A 22,113-nucleotide genomic window follows, 5' to 3' on the forward strand; every position below is an offset into this window, starting at 1 on the left:
ATGACAATTGAATTTCACCATGAGTTTTGGAGGAGGCATTCAAACTACAGTAGCTCTGTAAGGGATGCACGTGTCTGCAAAATGCTTCATATGTAAGAAGTAACGCAAGCCAAGGAAAAAATAACCATTGCATAAGGAAGTCTATAAAACTATATTGGAGAGATTAAAAATGGCAAAATAAAGGCCAAAATAAAGGAATTCCCACCTGGAAAAAGACAACTTGGTGAAGAGAGAGAAAAACAAACAAAAAACTACAGCAACAACAAAAGTAAAAAAGTAGAGCTCTGGGAATCAAGAAAGGAAAACCAGAGACTATAGAGATCAAAATACCGAAGGTAAGGCTGAGAAAAGAATGGAGCTCTTGGAACAGCAAGTCTGATTCCTAGGAGGAGATATTGTCTTCAGAGACAAAGTAAACCCATGGAGGAGTAGAAGCCCAGGGAGAAACAATGCTCTGGGAGCACTAGTCTTGAGAAAAGGCCTTGGTTACTGTCAACTGTAAATGCAGCGTAGTTTTACTGTGAAAGTCGCTCCTTCCACACAACAGGCCAGGGTTTAAGAAGAAATGCACTGCAGCATCTGTTATACTTGGGAGAGCTATAAATCAGAAGCTATCTTGGGAAAGGGTTTTCTGTTTGGGACTGAGCTACTCTGGGAATTAGAAGTCACAGAATAACTACACTTCAGCCTCTTTGGGGTCTCTCTGCCTCTGTGACTAGGTGGGAGTCAGCCACAAGAAACTATTGTGGAGAAGGGGCAGGCTCATGGCAGATCCTCTGGGAAGTTCAAGCAGTGGTGAGCTCGGACTGTGAATGATACGGCAGCCCCACTCTGTGTTGTGAGGACACAGGCCAGTAATATGGTTTCTTGAGATGACTGGGTCTGAAGATACTGAGATTGGGTGCAGAAATCTTGCTTGGCCTCCCCGCACTCCCTATTTCCAGCATAGATATGAGTGTTCTGTTTGCTTTTCCATTTGCCAACATGATTAGGGATATGCCTCAGGTTGGACAGTGGCCACCTCCTGGGGTGTGCAGACAGCGGCTCTTCTGGAATGGGACAGCACCTAACAAGCCCAAAGGCTGTGAAACTGATCAAACAAAACAAAACATAAAATGCAACCTTATGTTGCCCATAGAAGACACACTTCATTCAAGAGGAATTACACTAAAGGTGAAAGAATGGAAAGCAACATTCTACTTGCTGAGAACCTAAAAACCTTATTTTCAGGCAGCAGACTTCAAGCTAAAACTCCTGGCAACTACATACCAGTAAAGAGGACAATTCAACAGGAATAAATAACAGTTGTTAATATCTATGCACCAAATATTTATGCATTTAACTTCATAAAATAAAAGCTACTAGACTTAAAAGGACAGAGAGACACCAACATAGCCATAGAAGTGGATTTTAATACTTCACTGTCACAACTAGACGGGCCAGCCAGACAAAAATATTAACAAAGAAACATCAAAGTTAAATTATACTACTGAAAAAATGGATTTAACAGATATCTACAGAGTGTTTTACACAACTAGGGAATATGCAATAGCACACCGAACTTTTTTTTTAAATAGATCATCTCTTATTCCATAAAGCATGCTTAAATAAGTACATAAGAACTGAAATACTTCCCTGCATACTATCAGATCATAGCAGAATGAACCTAGAAATCAATAGCAAAAGAAGCCACAAAAGTTGCAAATACAGAGATGAAATAATACTTTATTGAAAAATTGATGGATCAAAGAAGAAATAAAAAAAATTCCTAGAGTCAAATAACAATGGAAGAATTACATAACCTATGGGATAGAATGAAGCATTTCTAGGAGGGAAATTTATACCTGTAAATGCACAAACAGAATAGAGCAATTCCAAATTATCTAATGGTACAACAAAGTCCTACAAAGACAAGCACAATGCAAATCTGAAACTAATAGAGGGAAAGAAATGTTAAATCGAAAGGAGATCAGTGAAGCTGAAACTAAAAAGACAATACAGAGAATCAACGAATCAGAGTTGGTTCTTTGAGAGGGTGAGAAGGGAATCTAAGGATAAGAGAGTGGGGAGAGGAGGGAAAGAGGAAGTAAAAAGCACCGAAGTGTGGTATGTATATGTACCTGTGCCCCTGTAGTTAATGTATTTACTATGTATCGCAAACATATAGTAATAAAAAATTGAGAAAAAGAAAAAATATCTTAAGAATGAGTAAAGAACAAAAGGAAAGCAAAGGATCAGGTATGATCAGGGTAGTGATGTTGAGCCTTTTGTGGTTTTTTTTTTTTAAACACAAATGTGTTAATGTGTGGATCCAAATCCTCAATATGCAGAGATAATTGCAGTGTTGGCACTTTGCAAGAAATAAGTGGGTTTTGGGCTGTAATTTGGCACTCAGTCTCTAGCAGGTTTGTCATCATTGATCAAATTTATTGAAAGGAATATATTTCAATTACCCTTGAAGGATGGGTTATACTTAATTTAAAAAGTCAATTATAATAGCTCATTAAAAAACTTGTGACAGCTAGGGATATAGCTCAGTAATACAAGTGCCTGCCTGGCAAGCATGAGGTCCTGAGTTAAATTCTTGATACCAAAAATGAAACAATAAAACAAAAACTTGTGATATATGTAAATTTGTAAAGCAGAAAACAATTATCTAAAATGACATACCTCAACCACAGGTATTGTTCTCATGTGTATCTTTATCTAGTCTTTTATGTGCATAGTCATGCATAATTAGGAATGGGCTATTCATATAATTTGGTGACATATTTTCCCATGTCAATATCTTAATTATGTCCTTATGATTAAATGTTTTTAGAAACTATTGTCATAAAGTAATTCATTATTTTCTATCTATGAATGTGCGATGGTTATATTCTGGCCCAAAAGAGAAGATGTCACACAGACTAATGGTATGATATGGAGTTTGAAGAAAAGATTTGGAGTGATAGAGTGACAATATCTTTTTCACTAGTTCCCCCAAAATATTTTATACTTCCTTTGTCTTCATGCCTTGCTTCTAATCTCTTCCTGTTTTTCTATGCCTCTATTTTATCCCCTTAGCCCTTTTAAAATTTTTTCCCTTGGGCTGGGGATTTAGCTCAGTGGCATAAGCACCTGCCTTGCAAGCACGCAGTCCTGAGTTCGATCCCTGGTACTGATAAAAAAAAATTTTTCCTTTGAGGGGAAAATTGCCATACTGAGGGCATATATAATGTATACAATTTGATGATCTATTTTAGACTTTGTTATATAACTACAAATCTAGTTCATAAGGTTAAATATAGCAAATTAATAGTTGCCTCAGTTTGTCATTTTCTAGGCTGTTTCACGCTATCGTTATTACTTATTGTATTACTTTAGCCAGTGTGATGTAATTGTTCTAGTCATTTGTTCTTCATAGTATGCCAAGACTGAGATTTCATACATTTTAAATGCCAAAGAATCAAGGACTGGTGATCCGGCCTGCAGATCAACAAGTTTAGAACTCCTGGAGGGGAAACGGGGATAAAATAAAAGACATGGGGGAGACAAAAAGAGATGAAAGCAAGACGAAATAATCCGATCAAACTTCCGGTTTATTCAGGAAATAATCACACCTTTTATAGGCTAAGGGCGGGAGCTGGGACAGGAAGAGGTTAAACAGATGAATACAACAGGGTTACCATCACATCCGGATACGTGACGTAAGCAGAAGAGGATTATGGTTAATGTAGGCAGACGCAGTGCCCATAGGAGAGAGAGAGAGACATCGAGGCAGCAATGCCTGTCACTTGGCTCCCTACATCTCCTCCCTTTTTATATTATTTAATTAAGAGTATGGCAGGCCCTTTGAGGACAGCATCTGTCTTAGGTCAAGGACCTCATTGCATGAACCCAACCAGGCCTTACCCGTCATGGGCTTGCAGAACAGCAGTTGGTCTTGTGCCTGTTTTAGGTGGCCGTTGGAATTAACATGCATGTCCTAGTTGCCCGTCTCTGACTGCCTGTCCATTGCCCCAGGGCAGTTAGGCCGCATCATCATATGGGCCACTCGTGGGAATTCCTTCCCTGTAGGTTTGTTGATCTGCCATCTCTAGCTGATGATAGTATACCTGAATGGGCTTTGCCATAAATGTGTCTATCCGGTTATTAATGAAAATCATAATCCTCTGAAAAATACAAGACTCACAGAAATGAGAAACAATAGGTCAGCTAGGGGACCCAAAAGGGGCATTAGGTAAGGGAAAAACTCCCCCCCCCCAAATCAAGGAGAAGGGGTTGACAGCCATTTGTTGGTGTCTCTGTATGAAGTCATTCTCCTGTGTTGGAGCATGCCTTGCATAACACCGGATGTAGTCTATTTGGCTGGTGTATGTTTCTCCAGACCGAGAAGAGCCTCTTTCGCAGTCATGGGGTTCTGTGCATGGCTGTCAGCAGTTGTAGTCTGTTTGGCAGGGGTCAAAATCCACCATGGATGTGGTGTGGCTCAAGAAGGCTGGCTAAGCAGCATAAGGCTCTAGGGAGATGTGTCACCTGTAAGAGAACACAGGGGATTGTGCCTCAGGAAATAACATTATTCCTGGGTGTTATATGGGGTCTTTGAAGAACTGTCTACTTGTTTTATGAGGCATTTAGGTAGCCATCTAGCTTTTTTATCTTGTTGAGAGTAAACACACACTGAACCTCGTCCCCAGATAAGGACTGGATCAGGGCCATTTCACACATTGGTTAGTGGGTCTCTCCATAAAACAGATGCAAACCATGTTTGAGTCTGAGTATGCCAAAACCGAGATGCTGCGGAGCAGCCTGAAGCATCCAGGGTCAGAAAATTTAAAATAAAAAGAGCATGTGAAAGGACATTTTTAGGGGACCCCTGGGTGGGGTACCATGTCTCCCTTTTTATTTTATCTATGGTGAATTTAAGAGAACGATGCGCACATTTAACAATGCCTTGTCCCTGAGGATTATAAGGTATACCTGTAGTGTGGAGGATATTAAGGCTCTTGCAAAATTGAGCAAAGGAGGTGCTGGTATAGCCAGGGCCATTATCGGTCTTGAGCTGTTGAGGACATCCCAGAACTGAGAAGGCTGACAGCATATGGGCTATAATGTGTTTAGCAGCTTCTCCAGTCTGGAGAGTGGCAAAAATGAAGCCACTATAAGTGTCAATAATGACATGTACATATTTTAGATTGCCAAACTCATTGAAATGGGTAACATCTATTTGCCATAAGGCGTTAGGAATTAAACCTCTAGGGTTGACTCCTAGGTGTTGAACAGGTGAGTGGATAGCACAAGATGGACAATTTTTTATAATTTGTCTGGCTTGCTCATGGGTAATTTTGTAGAGAAGGCGGAGGGTGTGAGCATTGAGGTGGTGTAGCTGATGGGCTTGTTGGGCCTCATACACCTTGGAGTCCTGAGCCATAAAAACCTGTGTTCGTACAGCAACATCAGCCAAATGATTTCCTTGGGCAAGAGGCCCTGGGAGGTTGGAATGAGCTCGCAGATGACCGATAAAGAACTTATGACGGTGAAGCCGTATGAAGCATTGTAATTGTTTGAACAGATTTGCAGCTGGGGAAGCATGACATATAGTAGCAACAGTCTCTAATAATGGAACAGACTGGGCAAGGTAAGCACTGTCAGTATACAAATTAAATGGTTGGTCAGAGTAAGCAGCAAAAGCTGCAAGAATAGCTTTTAACTCTGCTAATTGTGCAGAGGAAGTATCTGCCTTGAGGGTAGAAACATTGTCTTGAGATACATAAGCAGCCCTTCCGGAGGATGAGCCATCAGTGAATAAAACCAGGGCACCTGGAAGGGGTTGTGAAGCTGTGACTTTAGGGAATATAAATGAGTGACGATTAGCAAAGTCAACTAGCTTATTTGGAGGGTAATGATCATCAATAGTCCCTGAATAGGAAGCTAAGGCAATAGGCCATACTTTTGTACTCTGAAGTAGCCAATCTATTTGGTCTTTTGTAAAAGGTTGAATGATAATGTCTGGTTCTTTGCCAAAGTAACATTTTTTTTTTTTTGCTTTCTACCCTGGATTATTAGGTCTGAGACAGCTTGGAAATAAGGCAAAAGTGTTTTTTTTGGAGAGACTGGTAAATGGACCCACATGAGGGGAGCTTGTTGTCAGAACACTGCTGTGGGGCAAAGCTTTGTATTAAAAATGAGAAACTGTAAAGGCTCATTGTAGTCTATAAAGGAAACAGTTTGTTGAGCAATAGCCTCTTTTACTTTACTGAGCGCTCTCCTGGCATCAGGTGTAAGCTCTCGGGGGGAAGTTGGATCTATGTCTCCCTGAAGCAGCGCATAAAGAGGCTGTAAATCATGTTTAGTTAGTTTTAAAAATGGTATGAGCCAATTAATATCTCCCAATAGTTTTTGGAAGTCATGAAGTGTTCTGAGGCCATCAAGCCTCAGTTGGGGCCTTAAAGAGAGTATTTGAGTGCCACATAATTGAAAACCCAAGTATGTATATGGATCAGTAAGCTGTACTTTATCAGGGGCTATTTGAAGTCCAGCCTCTTGTAAGGCAACCTGTAAGTCCTGGTAGCACCTTAGGGTTTGGTTTTGATCATCTCCTGCTAAGAGGATATCGTCCATATAATGAATAATATAGATATGTGGCCAATGATCTCTGACTGACTGTATTGCAGTGGCTACAAAAGACTGGCATAGTGTGGGGGAGTTGGCCATACCTTGTGGCAAAACTCTCCATTGAAATCCCTGTATAGGGGCTTTAAAATTAATTGATGGGAGACTGAAGGCAAAATGCTTTTGGTCCTTTGGATGTAAAGGAATAGAGAAAAAGCAATCTTTAAGATCTATGACAATTTTAAAAAATCCCAAGGGAATGGCACTGGGTGAGGGGAGGCCTGGCTGTAGGGGCCCCATTAAGACCATTGTCTTATTTATTGCCCTAAGGTCTTGTAGCAGCCTCCACTTCCCTGACCTTTTCCGGATAACAAAGATAGGTGTGTTCCAAGGGGAATTACTAGGAACAATGTGGCCTGCATCTAACTGGTCCTGCACCAGCTGCTGTGCAGCTGCAAGCTTTTCAGAGTTAAGGTTGTTTCTAAAGGCTTATATGAATCCCCAATTTGCCATGGAGGCACAGGGAGTGGCGGGCTGCCATCCTGGGACCTGCTGATCATGTCAACAGGTGGAAGTGGTGGCAGATCACCATGTATGAGGACCTCTAACAGGCCATCATTCTCTGCATCTGAGAAATTAGAGGCTTTAGATTTTTCTGAGGGCAGTTTTGAGGTAGATTTAACAGAGTCGCGCAAGGCAGCCTCACCCAGTGTTACTGTCTCCTCAACCTGAGGGTCTGCATGCCTCTGGGCAAGCAGCTCAGAGATTAAATTCCAATATGTAAAGGTGGTCACAGGAACCTTTTTTGGACTGAAAACTCTATAATAATCTTTTAAAGCATCTCTTATTGTATTCCACCTCTTGGTATCTATAGAACCCTCTAGGGGGAACCAAGGGCAAACCTTATGAATAAACTGAAAATACTGTAATAATTCTTTTGTTCCAACCCTTATCTCTCTTGTCTTTAATGCCTTTATAAGGCCTCTGATGAACACTTCGTGTTTGCTCAATACTTGACCCATGTCGGGGAAGGGAAATGGGGTTGCCGTTCACTCACCGTGACTCGGGCAGGACGTCGGGTAGTCGTCTGTGCAAGTCTCGGCACTTGATTTAATGTCCTGTTGCTTTAAGCTTTAATCCTTGATTTAGTTTACTCATTCCTCGGCCGAGGTCTCTGGTTTAATTCGCTTTTACTTTTAGTTTAAGCTGGCTGTCTCTCGAACGGCTCCCTTGTTAACTTCTCCGTGCCAGGAGCCCCACATTGGGCGCCACTTGATCCGGCCTGCAGATCAACAAGTTCAGAACTCCTGGAGGGGAAACGGGGATTAAATAAAAGACATGGGGGAGACAAAAAGAGACGAAAGCAAGACGAAATAATCCGATCAAGCTTCCGGTTTATTCAGGAAATAATCACACCTTTTATAGGCTAAGGGCGGGAGCTGGGACAGGAAGAGGTTAAACAGATGAATACAACAGGGTTACCATCACATCCAGATACGTGACGTAAGCAGAAGAGGATTATGGTTAATGTAGGCAGACGCAGTGCCCATAGGAGAGAGAGAGAGACATCGAGGCAGCAATGCCTGTCACTCGGCTCCCTACAGTCTGGGCCAAATAGGCAGAAAGTACTCATTTCCAATAAATTGAAGAGGTAAAGTCTTACAACAGATTCAAAATTCAAAACCAGTAACACCAGGAAGACATCTCTGAGAAGTAGTAATTTCCTAAGGATTTTCAGTACTACTAATAAAGTTACCTTCCATAAGCAATTTACAAGCATCAACCCAGGAATTAAACTAAAAAAAATAAACAATGAGAAGACACAAATGCAAGATGCAACTCCAGACTTCCAGCTTGCCAAAGGCAAACTCAGGGGCAATGAGATGGAACAATTTGAAAGCATCCCAACCTGGGTTCTCTGAAATGGAAACACCAGAAGTAACAAAATGGATGAATGGTGCTTTAGAAAAAAATCAAATCAGAAATGATTTTTCAGGGCCACACCAAGTGATCCCTGGGTGGCCAGCAGTTGCCTGCATTCTGCCTTACCAGGCAAAAGTGTGCAAGGTGATTTCTAGCACGTGGAGAAGCTTTGGAACATCACTCCGAGCCAGTAAGTCCCTCCCCAGTGTTCCATTGCTACAAGGCTGGAAATACAGAAAAATGACAAAACAAAAGAGCAAAATGCAATCTGAAACCTCCAGCCCATCCCAAGCAAGCCTACAAAACATGGACATAGAAGAAAATGTAAGCCATACACCTGAAACACCTGAAATGATAGCAACTGAAGTAAAGTAACAACTCCAGGAAGCTATAAAAGAACTCAGATCAGAAATAATCTTCCAGGTAAAAGAAGAAATGATAAATGTAATAAAACACATCTAAAGAAGACATGCTTACAAAATTAGAGGAACAATGCAAGAAGATGGAAATCTTGAATGAACAATATAAGAAACAAACAATGCATGAAGCAGATTCAAAGAGATATACAAAAAATCAAAAATTCCACTGAAAGTTGGCAAAACTGCCTCAATGAAAATGAAGATAGATTTCAGACCTCGAAGACAAGATTACAGCTAGTGAACAGGAAGGAGCTTTTAAAAATAACAAGGAATCAGGAAATAACAATCGAACAGTTGTAAGATGTTGCAAAGAAAAACAACATAACATTGATAGTTATAAATGAAAAAGAAGGTGACAACACAGATGATATCAAGAGGCTATTTACAGAAGTAATAGCTGAAAATTTCCCAAATATGAGAATGGAAACTGGAATACAGAGAAGTGAATCATCGAACTCCAATTAGCCATAGCCAAAATAAAACTACACTCAGACATATAATAAACATCATCCCAGAAATTCAACATAAAAACAGACTTTAAAAGCTGTTAGATAGAAGCCTATCAATGAAAGCCTATCAGAATTACAGCAAACTTCTCAACACAAACAATGAAGTCAAGAAGAGCATGGAGTGAAGTATTTCAGATCCTAAAGGAAAATGACTTCCAACCCAGACTGATGTACTCTGAAAAACTGTTCTTCAAAATGGATGGAGAATTAAGATATTTTCATGAGAAAGAACAGCTGAATAACTTTATGACCACCAAACCAGTCCTTCAAAAAATACTGAAAGACATTCTAGGCAGACATAGGAAAAAACCACTAAGCAAGGCAAACAATTAAACAGAGTGGAAAGGTAAAGAATCAACAGGAGAAAATAACATGTCAAAAACAAACCAATATATAACAGCTATAACCATTAATGGAAATGGCCTCAATTCATCAATTAATACAAACAGACTGGCAGAATGGATCAAGAAACAACATCCTAACATATGTTGTATACAAGAAACCCATCTAACCCAAAAGGAAACTCATAGACTGAAAGTCAAAGGATGAAAAAAAATACTTCATGCAACAGGAACCCCTCCTGCAAGTAGGGGTAGCCATTCTATTTTCAGACAATATGAACTTCAAACCAAGAATGATCAAGATAAATAAAAAAGGTCACCACATACTAGTTAGTGGAAAGTTTCAGGAAGAAGATATAATAATCTTAAATATCTATGCACCAAATTTGGGGCACCCAGCTATACAAAATAAATATTAACAAAAATGAAAAATCAAATAAGCAATAACACAATTATAACAGAACACCTTAACACACAAATTGACACAAAGGGATAGATCAACTAGACAGAAAATCAGCAAAGAAAATAACAGAACTGAATCTCACCTGTGAATAAATGGACTTGGTGCATGTATAGTGTTCCACCCCAAAACACCAGAATATACTTTCTTCTCAGCAGTACATGGGACATTCTCTGAAACAGACCATATACTAGCCCATAGAACATGCTTAAGTAAATTCAAAAAAATGGAAATTATCCCATGCATATTATCAGATTGTAATGCTATGAAACTAGAAATTAAAGACAAAAGAAACTGAAAAAACCGTACAAACACATGGAAATCATATAATACACTCTTGAGCAATCAGTGGGTCACAGAGGAAGTTAAAGAAGTTAAACAATATCTACAAGCAAATGAAAATACAAATACAACTTACTGGAACCTGTGTGATGCAACGAAAGCAGTCCTCAAAGGAAAATTTATTGCAATAAATCCCCAAATCAGGAAAACAGAATGAACACAAATAAACAACCTGATGCTACACCTCAAACATCTAGAAAAAGAAAGGCAAGTGAAGCCCAAATCCCAAAGAAGGGAGGGAATTATAAAGATCAGAGCAGAAATCAATGCAATGGAGACTAAGAAAACAATAGAAAGAATCAATGAACCAAAGAGTTGGTTCTTTGAAAGAATAAGTAAAATTGATAAGCCCCTAGTCATCCTTATAAAAAAGGAAAGAAAAAAATCAAATTCATGCAATAAGGAATGAAAAGGGTGAAATCACTACAGACACTGTGGAAAAACAGAAGACCATCAATACCTATTTCAAAAACCTCTACTCTCAGAGGCTTGATAAAATGGACAGATTCCTAGAAGCATATGAATTACCAAAGCTGAATCAAGAAGGTATAAAACTGCTGAATAACCCAATTTCAGTTAATGAAATTGAAAATGTAATTAGAACCTTACCAACAAAGAAAAGTCCAGGTCCTTATGGATTCACATCTAAATTCTACAAGAAATTCAAGGAAGACTTAATGCCAACACTCCTCAAACTGTTCAATGAAATTGAAAGGGAAACAATTCCTGGAAGCAAGTATTACTCTAATACCAAAACTAGAGAAAGACCTAAGCAAAAAAGAGACCTACAGGCCAATCTCCCTAATGATTATAGATGCAAAAACCCTCAATAAAATACTGGCAACAGAGTGCAGCAAATCATCACATAGATTACAAACCACGACCAAATGGGATTCATCCCAGGAACGCAGGTATGCTTCAACATACACAAATCAATAAGTATAGTACATTATATCAAAAGAGCCAAAGACAAGAATCACAGGATCATTTCCATAGATACAGAAAAAGCTTTTGATAAATTCCAACACTTATTCACTTATAAGAACCTTATGGAAAATCAGAATAGACCATCTCTACCTCAATCTGATAAAAGCCATCTATGATGAACCAATATCTGGCATCATATTAAATGGTCCAAATCTGAAAGCTTTCACTCTAAAATTAGGAATAAGACAAGGATGTCCACTATCACCATTTCTATCCAATATAGTGCTGGAAATATTAGCCAGTGAAATCAGACAAGAGAGAGAAATAAAAGGAATAAGGATAAGAAGGGAAGAAGTTATCATTATTTGCATTTGACATGGTACTCTACACAAAAGACCCCCCAAACTCTACTGAAAGACTTCTAGATGTAATAATGAAATTCATTAATGTATCTGAATATAAATTCAACAGTCAAAAATCAGTAGTATTCCTGTACACAAACAACAAACTCACTGAGAAAAAAATAGAGGCCACACCCTTCACAATAGCATCCAAAAAAAAAAAAAAAATGAAATTACTTAGGAACCAATCTAACAAAGGAAGTGAAAGATCTATTCAGTGAAAATTACAACACTCTGAAAAATGAAATCTAAGAGGATCTCAGAAAATGAAAAGACATTCCTTGTTCATGGATAGGAAGGATAAACATTGTGAAAATGGCCATTCTCCCAAAATTGTTATGCAGATTTAATGCAATCCCAATCAAAATACCATTAGCATACCTCACAGATCTAGAGTAATCATTCCTAAAATTCATCTAGAATCAGAAGAGGTCTAGAATAGCAAAGGTAATTATGAGCAACAAAGGCAAGGCAGGAGGCGTCACAATCCCTGACTTGAAGTTATACTACAAAGCTACTGTAATAAAATCAGTATGGTGCTGGAATAAAAACAGACCCGAAGAACAATGGAATAGATTAGAAGATACAACTACAATTACAAACACACTCAGCCACCTTATCTTTGATAAAGAGGCCAAACACATTCACTAGAAGAAAGACAGTGTCTTCAATAAATGGTGCTGGAAAAATTGGCTCTCCATATGCTGAAAAATAAAGCTTGACCCATGCCTATCATCATACACTAAACTAAAGTCAAAATCAAAGATCTAAATATTAAAACAGAAACACTAAATCTGTTGGAAGACAAAGTAGGTAGAAATCTTGAAGACATAGGGGTAGGTAAAGAATTCATGAACAAAAATCAGACCTCACAGGAAATACATCCCAGAATCAGTAACTGGAATCTCATTTTATTTAAATGCTTTTGCATGTAGAAGGAAATCTCCAGCACAGTGAAAAGAAAACCCACAAATTGCAAAAAAAAAAAAAAAAAAAAAAAAAAAAATCTTAGTCAATTGTCCCTCAGACAAAAGACTTCTTTCTAGAACATATAAAGAATTAAAAAAAAATCAGACCCCCGAAATTCAAAGACCCAATCCAAAAATGGGCATCTGAGATGAATATACACTTCTCAGATGAAGAAGTACAAATGGCAAATAAATATATGAATAAATGTTCAGCATCAATGGTCATTAGAGAAATGCACATGAAAACCACACTGAGATTCCATCTCACTCCAGAAAGAATGGCCATGATAAAGAAAACCACTAATAACAAATGCTGGAGAGGCTGCAGGCAAAAGAACATTTTGACAATGTTGGTGGGAGTGTAGACTGGTGCAACCACTGTGGAGGTCAGTCTGGAGATTCCTCAAAAAGCTGGGATTGGAAGTCCCATTTGACCCAGCTTTTCCACTTCTGGGCATATTCCCAGAAGAACTGAAAACATCATATCAAGTGATATATGTGCGCCTGTGTTTATAGCAGCACAACTTGTAATAGGCAGATTTTGGAAACAACCTAAATGCCCATCAACCGAGGAATGGATAAAAAAGATTTGATGTTTTTATACAATGAGTACTACTCAGCTATAAAGGATGATCACATTGAGATATTTATAAATAAATGAATGGAACTTGAGAGCATACTCATAAGTGAAATAAATCAAACTCACATGTGTAAATACCATATTCTCTCCCTACTGCAAGAAGTGGTAAGAGTACATATGATATAAAATCCTCAATAAATATGGTGAAAGAATAAGAATCTCATCAAGGGAGGAAAATAATATCTCAGGTAAAAGGAGGAAAAGAAAAAAGGAAGGGAAAAAACATCTAAAATTGTATAAACACACAGGATAGCTAAGATGATTGTGCTACAAATTCTATCAGTTCTTGGAACAAAATTAACATTCATAGAATTTAAACAATTTTGTATATTAGTGTTTGGTGATCTGAGGAACTCTTGAAGATCATTATGTAAAGTAACAACCCTAGTTATGCTCCTTGTTTTGAAGGCTTATATCATCATTGTTTTGGGCTCTTTGCTGTTGACATTTGTCTTTTTTGCTTCTTGTTTTTCTAGTAATTTGTTTTGTTTTGTTTTCCCATCTGATACAGAAATGATAGGTATACATATAGATGGTTATACGTGCATAGAACTTCTAAACAGTTTAAAAGAATCGATTGTATTATGTGTGATGAAATGAACAACTACTTTGATGAAAAAGAGGCATTATGGTATGCATTGTTGATTCTGTACTATCATGCTGTGAAATCCAGTAATGCTTTTATTCTTTGCCTAGAGTGATTTTAGTTTGTTTTGTATTGTTTAATTTTAATGTACACTAAGGTATGGACAGCTATTTTGAAAAGAACAAGAGACATTATGGCAGCCATTGTTGATTTTCCTAATGTCTGGTTTTGATGGCCTATAATGCCTTCATCACTCCATTCTGATCAGTTTAATACTATTGTGTTTAGTATGAATTCATTGTGTATGAAGATACGGACAACTATTTGAAAGAAATCAAAAGACATTATGGTATCCAGTGATGATCTCCTGTTGTCTTGCTTTGAAATCTGTGTCACTTACATTATTTTCTTCTGTATGCTTTGTTCTGTTTTGTTAAGTTTAGTTTTACTCTCTTTAAAATAAAGAAAGAAATAATTTCTCAGATAATTGCAGAGATGGTGACAATAATGAAAAATGGCTAGTGACTCTAGACAAGACACAGAAAAAATCAGATTTAAAAAATCTAGAGGAGTTATGGTGGAAACCATGAATTCCACCATGAGTTATGGTGGAAACCAACAAAGGAAAAATAAGATTCCATGAAACAGATGCAAAGAGATATCTAAGAGGTTAAAAGTTCCATTCAAAATAATGAAGCAGAATTAGCCAGTATGTAAACAGAATAACAGATCTGGAGGACAGGATTGTGGTTACCAATCATGAGAAGAAATATTTCTTAAAAATAGTAAGGGACGGACTTCCGGGAGAACATGACGGACAAATAACAGCAGCCACGGAGGCACTCTGAGATTACCAGTTTAGAATCCAGGAGCGGTGCCGTGTGAGGAGTCCTATGTGAGGGGAGATGTACCCTGCTGACCCAGGAACGAACTAAGCTGAGAGAAACCAACTGGAAATGCAGTTCTGATGCTACAACAGGATAAAATCTCAGTGCAGAAGCTGGATCCCACGCCATTGGAAGCTGCAATTTGAATTTCCTGCTGCCGATACTGCGTCCCAACCCACATGGCAGGGAGAGAGACACATGAAAGCGCTGAGAGCTGGAATCGGCAAACCAAATGGCATTGAGAGCAGGACTGGCAGGGAGCCCTGCATTGATTTGCAGTGAGTGAGAGAAATGGGCACCCTTTCATAGACTAGGAGGCTCCAATAGAGGACATTTTGGGAATGAGTAGACTAGCCGGAACAGGGCCCTGCAGTGACTTTAGTCTCATAGTCCCCTCTCAAGTGGGAGTGGTGGGGAGCGCTTGGCCTGGTGACTCCGTGGACCAGGATCCTGTAGGCTAGCCCAAATCAGATCCCTGTGCCTGGCGAAGCAGTGAAGCATTCAGTAGGTTGACCTGGAGGGGCAGGCCCAGCAGAGGCTGCCCAGGTCTGTGTCTCCCTAGTATACTGCAGTGGGCGGAAACACCTAGCTGGCAGATTCAAACAAACTGCAACAAAGAGAAAAAAAAGTGAGCCTTCTACATATGCTTGTATGGAAGGAACAAAAAGTATGGGAAGATGGAGCCACAAGAAAGGGTCCTCAGTTCCCAATCCTGAGAACACTGATGCAGGAAAGGTAAATGTAAAAGAGAATGAAGACAGAAAACATGCAATATCAAACACAGCACCTATAGATATAAAACGGTATCTCTGGAGCCTCATAGATGAGTTCAAAAATGAAGTATTTAATGAAATAAAACAAGAAATAAGTAGAATAGTTAGAGAAATGCTAAGTACCACCCTAGAAAAAACAGATGGTGGAATGGAAGAACAGAAAAAAAGGGGAGAATTGTTTGATGGAGAAAATAGAGAAAACATAGAATACGTGAAGCAGGTTCACAGAGATTTCCAGGAATCTAAAAACTCTATTGAAAGCTGGCATAACAGCTTGAAAGAAACTAAGGATAGATTATCAGAACTGGAGGGCAGATTTGTAAAGTGGGAGTATGAAATGAAAAACTTAAAAATAACAAGAAAACAAACAGCAATAATACAAAGACTAGAAGATGATAAGAGGATCTATAACTTAAGAATTAAGAACATAAAAGAAGAAGTAGGGACTCAAACAAATGAACTACAAAAGCTATTCATAGAAATAATCCAGGAGAATTTCCCTAATTTAGCAAATGGTAAAGATACTCAGATGTATGAGGCATACAGGACCCCAGCCACCTACAACCCAAACAGCACTACACCCAGGCATATAATAATCAAAATTCCAGAAATCCAATATAAGAACAGAATATTAAAAGCTGTCAAAGACAAGAAACAGATCACTTACAAGGGAACACCCATCAGAATTACAGCAGACTTCTCAGCACAAACCATCAAATAACGAAGAGTGTGGGGGGAAATAATTCAAGCCTTGAAAGATAATAACCTCCAAGATTGATATATCCTGCACAACTGTTCCTAGAAATTGATGGAAAAACAAGGTGCTTCCCGGATAAAGAGGAATTAGGGGAATTTGCAACCACCAATTCAACTCTACAGAGATTACTGCAGGATATTCTAAAAATGAAAAATACCAAGATTCCAGAAACAGTGGCAGAACAGCCACAATGAATGGAGCAGAAAGCGAAATGAAGAAGACAAACTGACAACTAATGACAGTAAAAGAGCTCAACAGAAATGAGGCAAAGAAGGTTGGATGGTAGGAACAGCCATTTTGGAGAAAATAAGACATCATAATAGGTAGTGGTGATTTAGTATCCTCTTGTTTTGAAGTCCCATCAAGCTTTTATTCTTCTGTCTCCATCGGTTTTAACGTGTTCTATCTTATTGGATTTTATTATATGTGGTAATATAAACAAAAACTTTTATAGACAAGGAGATTATACAGAAACCATTGTTCATTTTCTGTTAGTTGATTCTAAATACCTTGTAATACTGTCATTCTCTTGAACAGTTTTACATTGTCTTGATATGTTTGATGCTACAGTATATGAAGTTATATCCAAAGATTTTAAGGGAAGAGACACTATGGTAACTACTATTATGTCGAGATTATCTTGTGGTGAAACACTATTTTGCTTAAATGGCTATGTTTTGACCTGCGCTGTTTTGTTGTTATGTCCTCTTTTTTTAATCTCAATTTCCTTTTTATTATCTACTTTTTCATTTTTAATCTTTTAATTAAGGGAAAAATAAATAAAAAATAGCAGGATAAAAAAATAGTAAGAGACCATGAAAAATCAACCCAACAGCTGCTAGATAATGCAAAAAAGAATAACATAAAGCTGGTGAGACTCAATGAAAAAGCAAGAGATAGTGAAAATATTTTTAAAAAACTGTTCACAGAATTAATGGCAGAAAACTTTCCTGGCAGGCAAAAATAATTTCACATACAGATAAGTGAAGCATGTTAATTATAATTAATAATTAATAATAATAAAAAGCTGCCGCCAGGCATATAATAGTTATGATTCCAGAAATCAAGCACAAAAACAGAATATTAAAAGGTATTAAAGAAAAGAAACATTACCTATAAAGGAAAGCCCATGAGAATCACAGCAGGATTCTCAACACAAACTCTCAAGTCAGGGAGAGTTTGGAGTGAAGTATTTCAAGCCCTAAATGGAAACAACCCCCAACTAATATTGATGTACCCCATAAAACTATCTTTCAAAGTTAATAGAGATATAAGATACTAGCATGAAAAACATGGAGAAATTCATGACCACCAAATCAGCACCTCAAAATGTTCTGATGGACATTCTAGAAAGAGATATAAAGGATTTTAACTCCATGAACCCCAATAGAATGAATTTACCAGATGAGGCAAGTGACTAAATGGAGAGGGGTGAGGGAAAGGGAACCAGCAATAGGAAAATAACATGACAAAGATATATTTTTTCCTTTTTCTTTTTCCTGGTACCAGGGATCGAACTCACGACCGCCTGCTTGCAAGGCAGGTGCTTGTGCTGCTGAGCTAAATCCCCAGCCCCTACAAAGATTTTTATATGTTTTAACAATCAATGTAAATAGTCCTCAGCTCATCAATCAAAATAAATAGATTTGCAGAATGGATCAAGAAGTGGATCCAACAATATGCTGCATACAAGAAACACACTTAATTAAAAAAGAAATTCATAGAATTGAAAATCAAAGGATGGAAGATAATACTCCATGTAACATAAACCTGGAAAAAAACAAGGATAGGTACTTTATTTGAAGACAAATTGGATTTCAAGTCAAAACTGTTTAAGAGAGACAAATACCACTTCTGGGCATATTTCCAGAGGAACTGAAAACATATCACAGTGATATATATGCGCCTATGTTTATGGCAGCACAATTTGTATTAGCCAGTTCTTGGAAACAACCTAAATGTCCATTAACTGAGGGACGGATAAAAAAGATGTGGTACTTTTATACAGTGGAGTACTACTCAGCTTTAAAAAAGAATCACATTGAGTTTTTTTTTTTTAGGGAAATGGATGGAACTTGAAAGCATACTCATAAGTGAAATAAATCAAACTCACATATGTAAATACCATATTGTATGTTATAATAGTCTATATAGAAGACCCCCCAAAAAGACTTCTAGATTTATTAGAAAATTCAATGGTGTAGCTGGATAGAGTAAACATTAAAAAAATCAATAGCATTCATGTACACAAATAACAAATTTACTGAGAGAAATTAGCAAAACTGTATCTTTCACGATAGCATCAAAAAACAAATATATATATAAAAGAAATACCTAAAAATCACTTTAATGAAAGATGTCAAAGACTGTCGATGTCCGCTCCTGGCCGGCAGGAAAGACACACGACAAGGTCTGGCGGTGGTCAGGCTTTTCTTTATTCTCTCCTTATACAGTCTGCCCCGAAGCCTCTACCGGTCCGCTCTCCGCGGCTCCTTCCGTGCTTCAGTCTGCCCCGAAGCCTCTACCGGTCCGCTCCCCGCGGCTCCTTTTGTGCTTCAGTCTCCCCCGAAGCCTCTACCGGTCCGCTCCCCGCGGCTCCTTTTGTGCTTCAGTCTCTCTCTCTCTCGGGGGTGGAGGCACTGGCTATATATAGGATTAATAGCTAGGCAGACTACCCTGTGAGGCGGGAACTTAGTGGGGTGATAAGAAACAGGTGCCACACAGGCGGGCTCGATGAGAGGGGTAATCTAGCCCAGGCTTTTGTACTTTCCCACAGGCCTCGCAATCACCGCGTCTGATGACTTGACAGTGCCACGGCTCCCAACAAAAGACCTTTAAGTGAGAATCACTGTTCTCCAAGATACTGAAGAGGATATCAGAAAGTGAAAGTTTGGGTTCTTGTTCCAACCCAAGAAAAACCCCTTCTTCTTGGGTTGGAAGAACCAATGTAGTGAAAATGACCATACTGCCAAAGTTATTTTTATTTCTTTATTTTCTCAATACTCTCCCTCTACTCCTTACTTACATTTTGTCTTTCTTTTGTCATTTTCCCTTCCTTTCCTCTCCATCCTCTACACTTTCCCTTTCTTTTGAATAGTTTGTTCCCATTTCACAATAATTTTATATACTTTGGTCCTTAGTCAGACTTTATATTTCTCACACCAGAGAAACAATGTAATATTTACACGTGTCCAATTTATATCACTTAAGAGTGTGGTCTCAAGGTTCATCATTACCTAAAAATGTCACAAGTTTACCTTTCTTTATTGCTAGCCAGTACTCATGCATAAAAAACCACATCTTTATTCATCAATCGATGGGTATTTGGTTTATTTCCAAGAGTTAGCTATTACAGACTGTGCTGCCAATAAACACGAGTGTGTATATATTGCTGTGGTATGATGTTTTTAATTCTTCTGGGAAGATGCTCAAAAAGAGAAAACTGGATCATAGGGGACCTCTAATTCTAGTTTTTTTCTCTAATCCTAGTTTTTTGAGGAATCTTCTCCATGATTTGCATGGTAGTTTCACCAGTTTATACTCCCACCAACAGTGGGGAAGTGTTTTTTTTTTTTTTTTCTCCACAGCCCCTCCAGCATTTGTTAATGTGAATTCTTGATAATAGCCATTCTTTCAGGGGTCAGATGGAATCTTAGAATTGTTTTAATTTGCATATCTCATATGACCAGTAATGTTGAACATTTTTTCATATACTTATTTTATTTATTTTGTCATTTGTATTTCTTCCTCTAAGAAGTGTGTATTTATTTCAGATGCACATTTTTGGATTGAATCTTTAAATTTGGGGTGGGGTATAATTTCTTTTTGAATGCTTTATATGTTTTAGGTTAGTCCTTTGTCTGAGTTAAAGGAAGGAAAGGGAATGGGAAAAATACAAAATAAAACCTACTGTGTACAAGTACAAATTCACTATGATGTATCTTGTCATTATGTATTTCTAAAATGTATCAATAAAATTAGAAAAACATTTTATTGACAGTTCAATCAAGGTATTCCCTATGGATAGTTGTGAGGATGATGGTTGAGTGGGAAATTGTAATTCTGGCTTTGATGAAGGTGCAGTGTCAGTCTCTACCTAGCTCTGTCACTTGAGGCCAACATTGCCAAACACTGCAGATATCTTCTTTATCTAAGACTGTGAGTATCTGCACTGGTAGTGAGGGGTACTGTGACCTTTGGTGGCAAAGGTGTTTAGGGCCGTCCTATTCTCTTTTTCTCTCCCTGGAGAGGAAATTCCTTTTAGTACTGGGTCCAGTTTTTGGATATGTCATTGGGGTTGTGGCTCAAGTGTCTCACGTGTGGTACTGAGGAGGTGGCTCTAGAATTTGGGTATGTAACACAGGTACACATGAAGGAACCATAATTCTAGGGCTCAATAATACAGTGGCACCAGTGTCAGGGTGCAGGTATCCCTTGTTTGGGGTTGGTAATGTTGATAGTAGTGTGGGAGCAGGGACCGAAGAATGGATTTACACAGAGCTACAGCAGCCATGGGCGTCTGGGATGTAGACTGCCTTGCTGTGGGGGTGGAGCCAGTATCTGAAGAGCTGGTGCACAGGACAGACAACAGCCTGCAATGCTGGAAGCCTTGATATCAGACATGTGGGTAAAATGCAGTGCAATTCTGGGACTATGAGTGGCTCCAGAATCTGGGGAGTGGTATAGCTGCTGTGAAGGTTTCTCAGGTTTTAGAGGCCTGCATTCTAACTGAGTTGTGTTATAACTAGGGCCTGTTACTCAGGGATGGGAAAATTACTTGTCTTTTATTCACTGATTTTCAGCTTGAGTATGTCTGCTTTTGAAGTTTCTTATTGAAATTTTCAGTTCAGTAATTGTATTCTTCAATTTTAGGATTAAAAAAACAGGTTCTATATTTTGTTAATTTCTCATTTGATTCATGTATTGTTTTTATAATTTCCTTTAAGTGTCTATTTTCTCATCATTCACTGAAATTCTGGGAAATTATTCTGAATTGTCAGTTACTTCATAAAGACTGTGGTACATTATTAGTTTCCTTTGGTGGTGCCATTTCCCCCTTATTCTTCATGGCTCCTTTATCCTTGTAGTGGTGCCTGTACACTTCAGGAAGCATTTACCTCTTTCGGGATTTGCAGGTTTGCTTTGGCAGGGGACACTTCTACCGATTACCCCAGCCTGGAGTTCTGAGCAGGCAAGCTGGTGAGGTCTGTGGGCTGCTGGCAGCTGCTGCCGGAATGTCTATTTGGGTATATGTGCTGCCCATGGCTGAAGCAGAATGGAGCTGCCGGCTGGCTTCTACTTTTAGGTAGGGATGCTGACCGGGTTCCCTGATCGTATGAGGCTGGTGATTGTGCTCAGTGTTGGTAGGGTTGCTTTGACTTCCAGGTCGAGTAGGGTGTTATGGTTTAGATCTAACATGTACCCTGAAAGTCTCCTGTGTTCAGAGGTGAAGCTTTTGGAAAGTGATTGGATTGTGGGCATGCTACACTCATCAGTGAGTTAATCTTGGGTTCATGGATGATTTGCTGTTAGAAGGGAAGGCCTGACTGGAAGGCACAGGTCATTGAGGGTATTACATAGAAGGGT

General features: G+C 38.6%; 1 long non-coding RNA gene across 1 annotated transcript; it reads right to left on the reverse strand.

Moving 5' to 3' along the window:
* Positions 1-3,570: 3,570 nt before the first annotated feature.
* LOC134475547 (uncharacterized) lies at positions 3,571-19,347 on the reverse strand. Its single transcript, XR_010046717.1, has 3 exons — positions 18,862-19,347; positions 7,652-7,901; positions 3,571-4,518 (listed from the first exon to the last, which is right to left on the reverse strand). It is a non-coding gene; the product is annotated as an uncharacterized LOC134475547 (long non-coding RNA).
* Between the last annotated feature and the right edge of the window lie 2,766 nt (positions 19,348-22,113).

The sequence above is a fragment of the Cavia porcellus genome, unplaced genomic scaffold, assembly GCF_034190915.1.
Source record: "Cavia porcellus strain 051 isolate PalLab524CR breed Dunkin Hartley unplaced genomic scaffold, mCavPor4.1 scaffold_1, whole genome shotgun sequence".
In the NCBI taxonomy this organism is placed as follows: domain Eukaryota; kingdom Metazoa; phylum Chordata; class Mammalia; order Rodentia; family Caviidae; genus Cavia; species Cavia porcellus.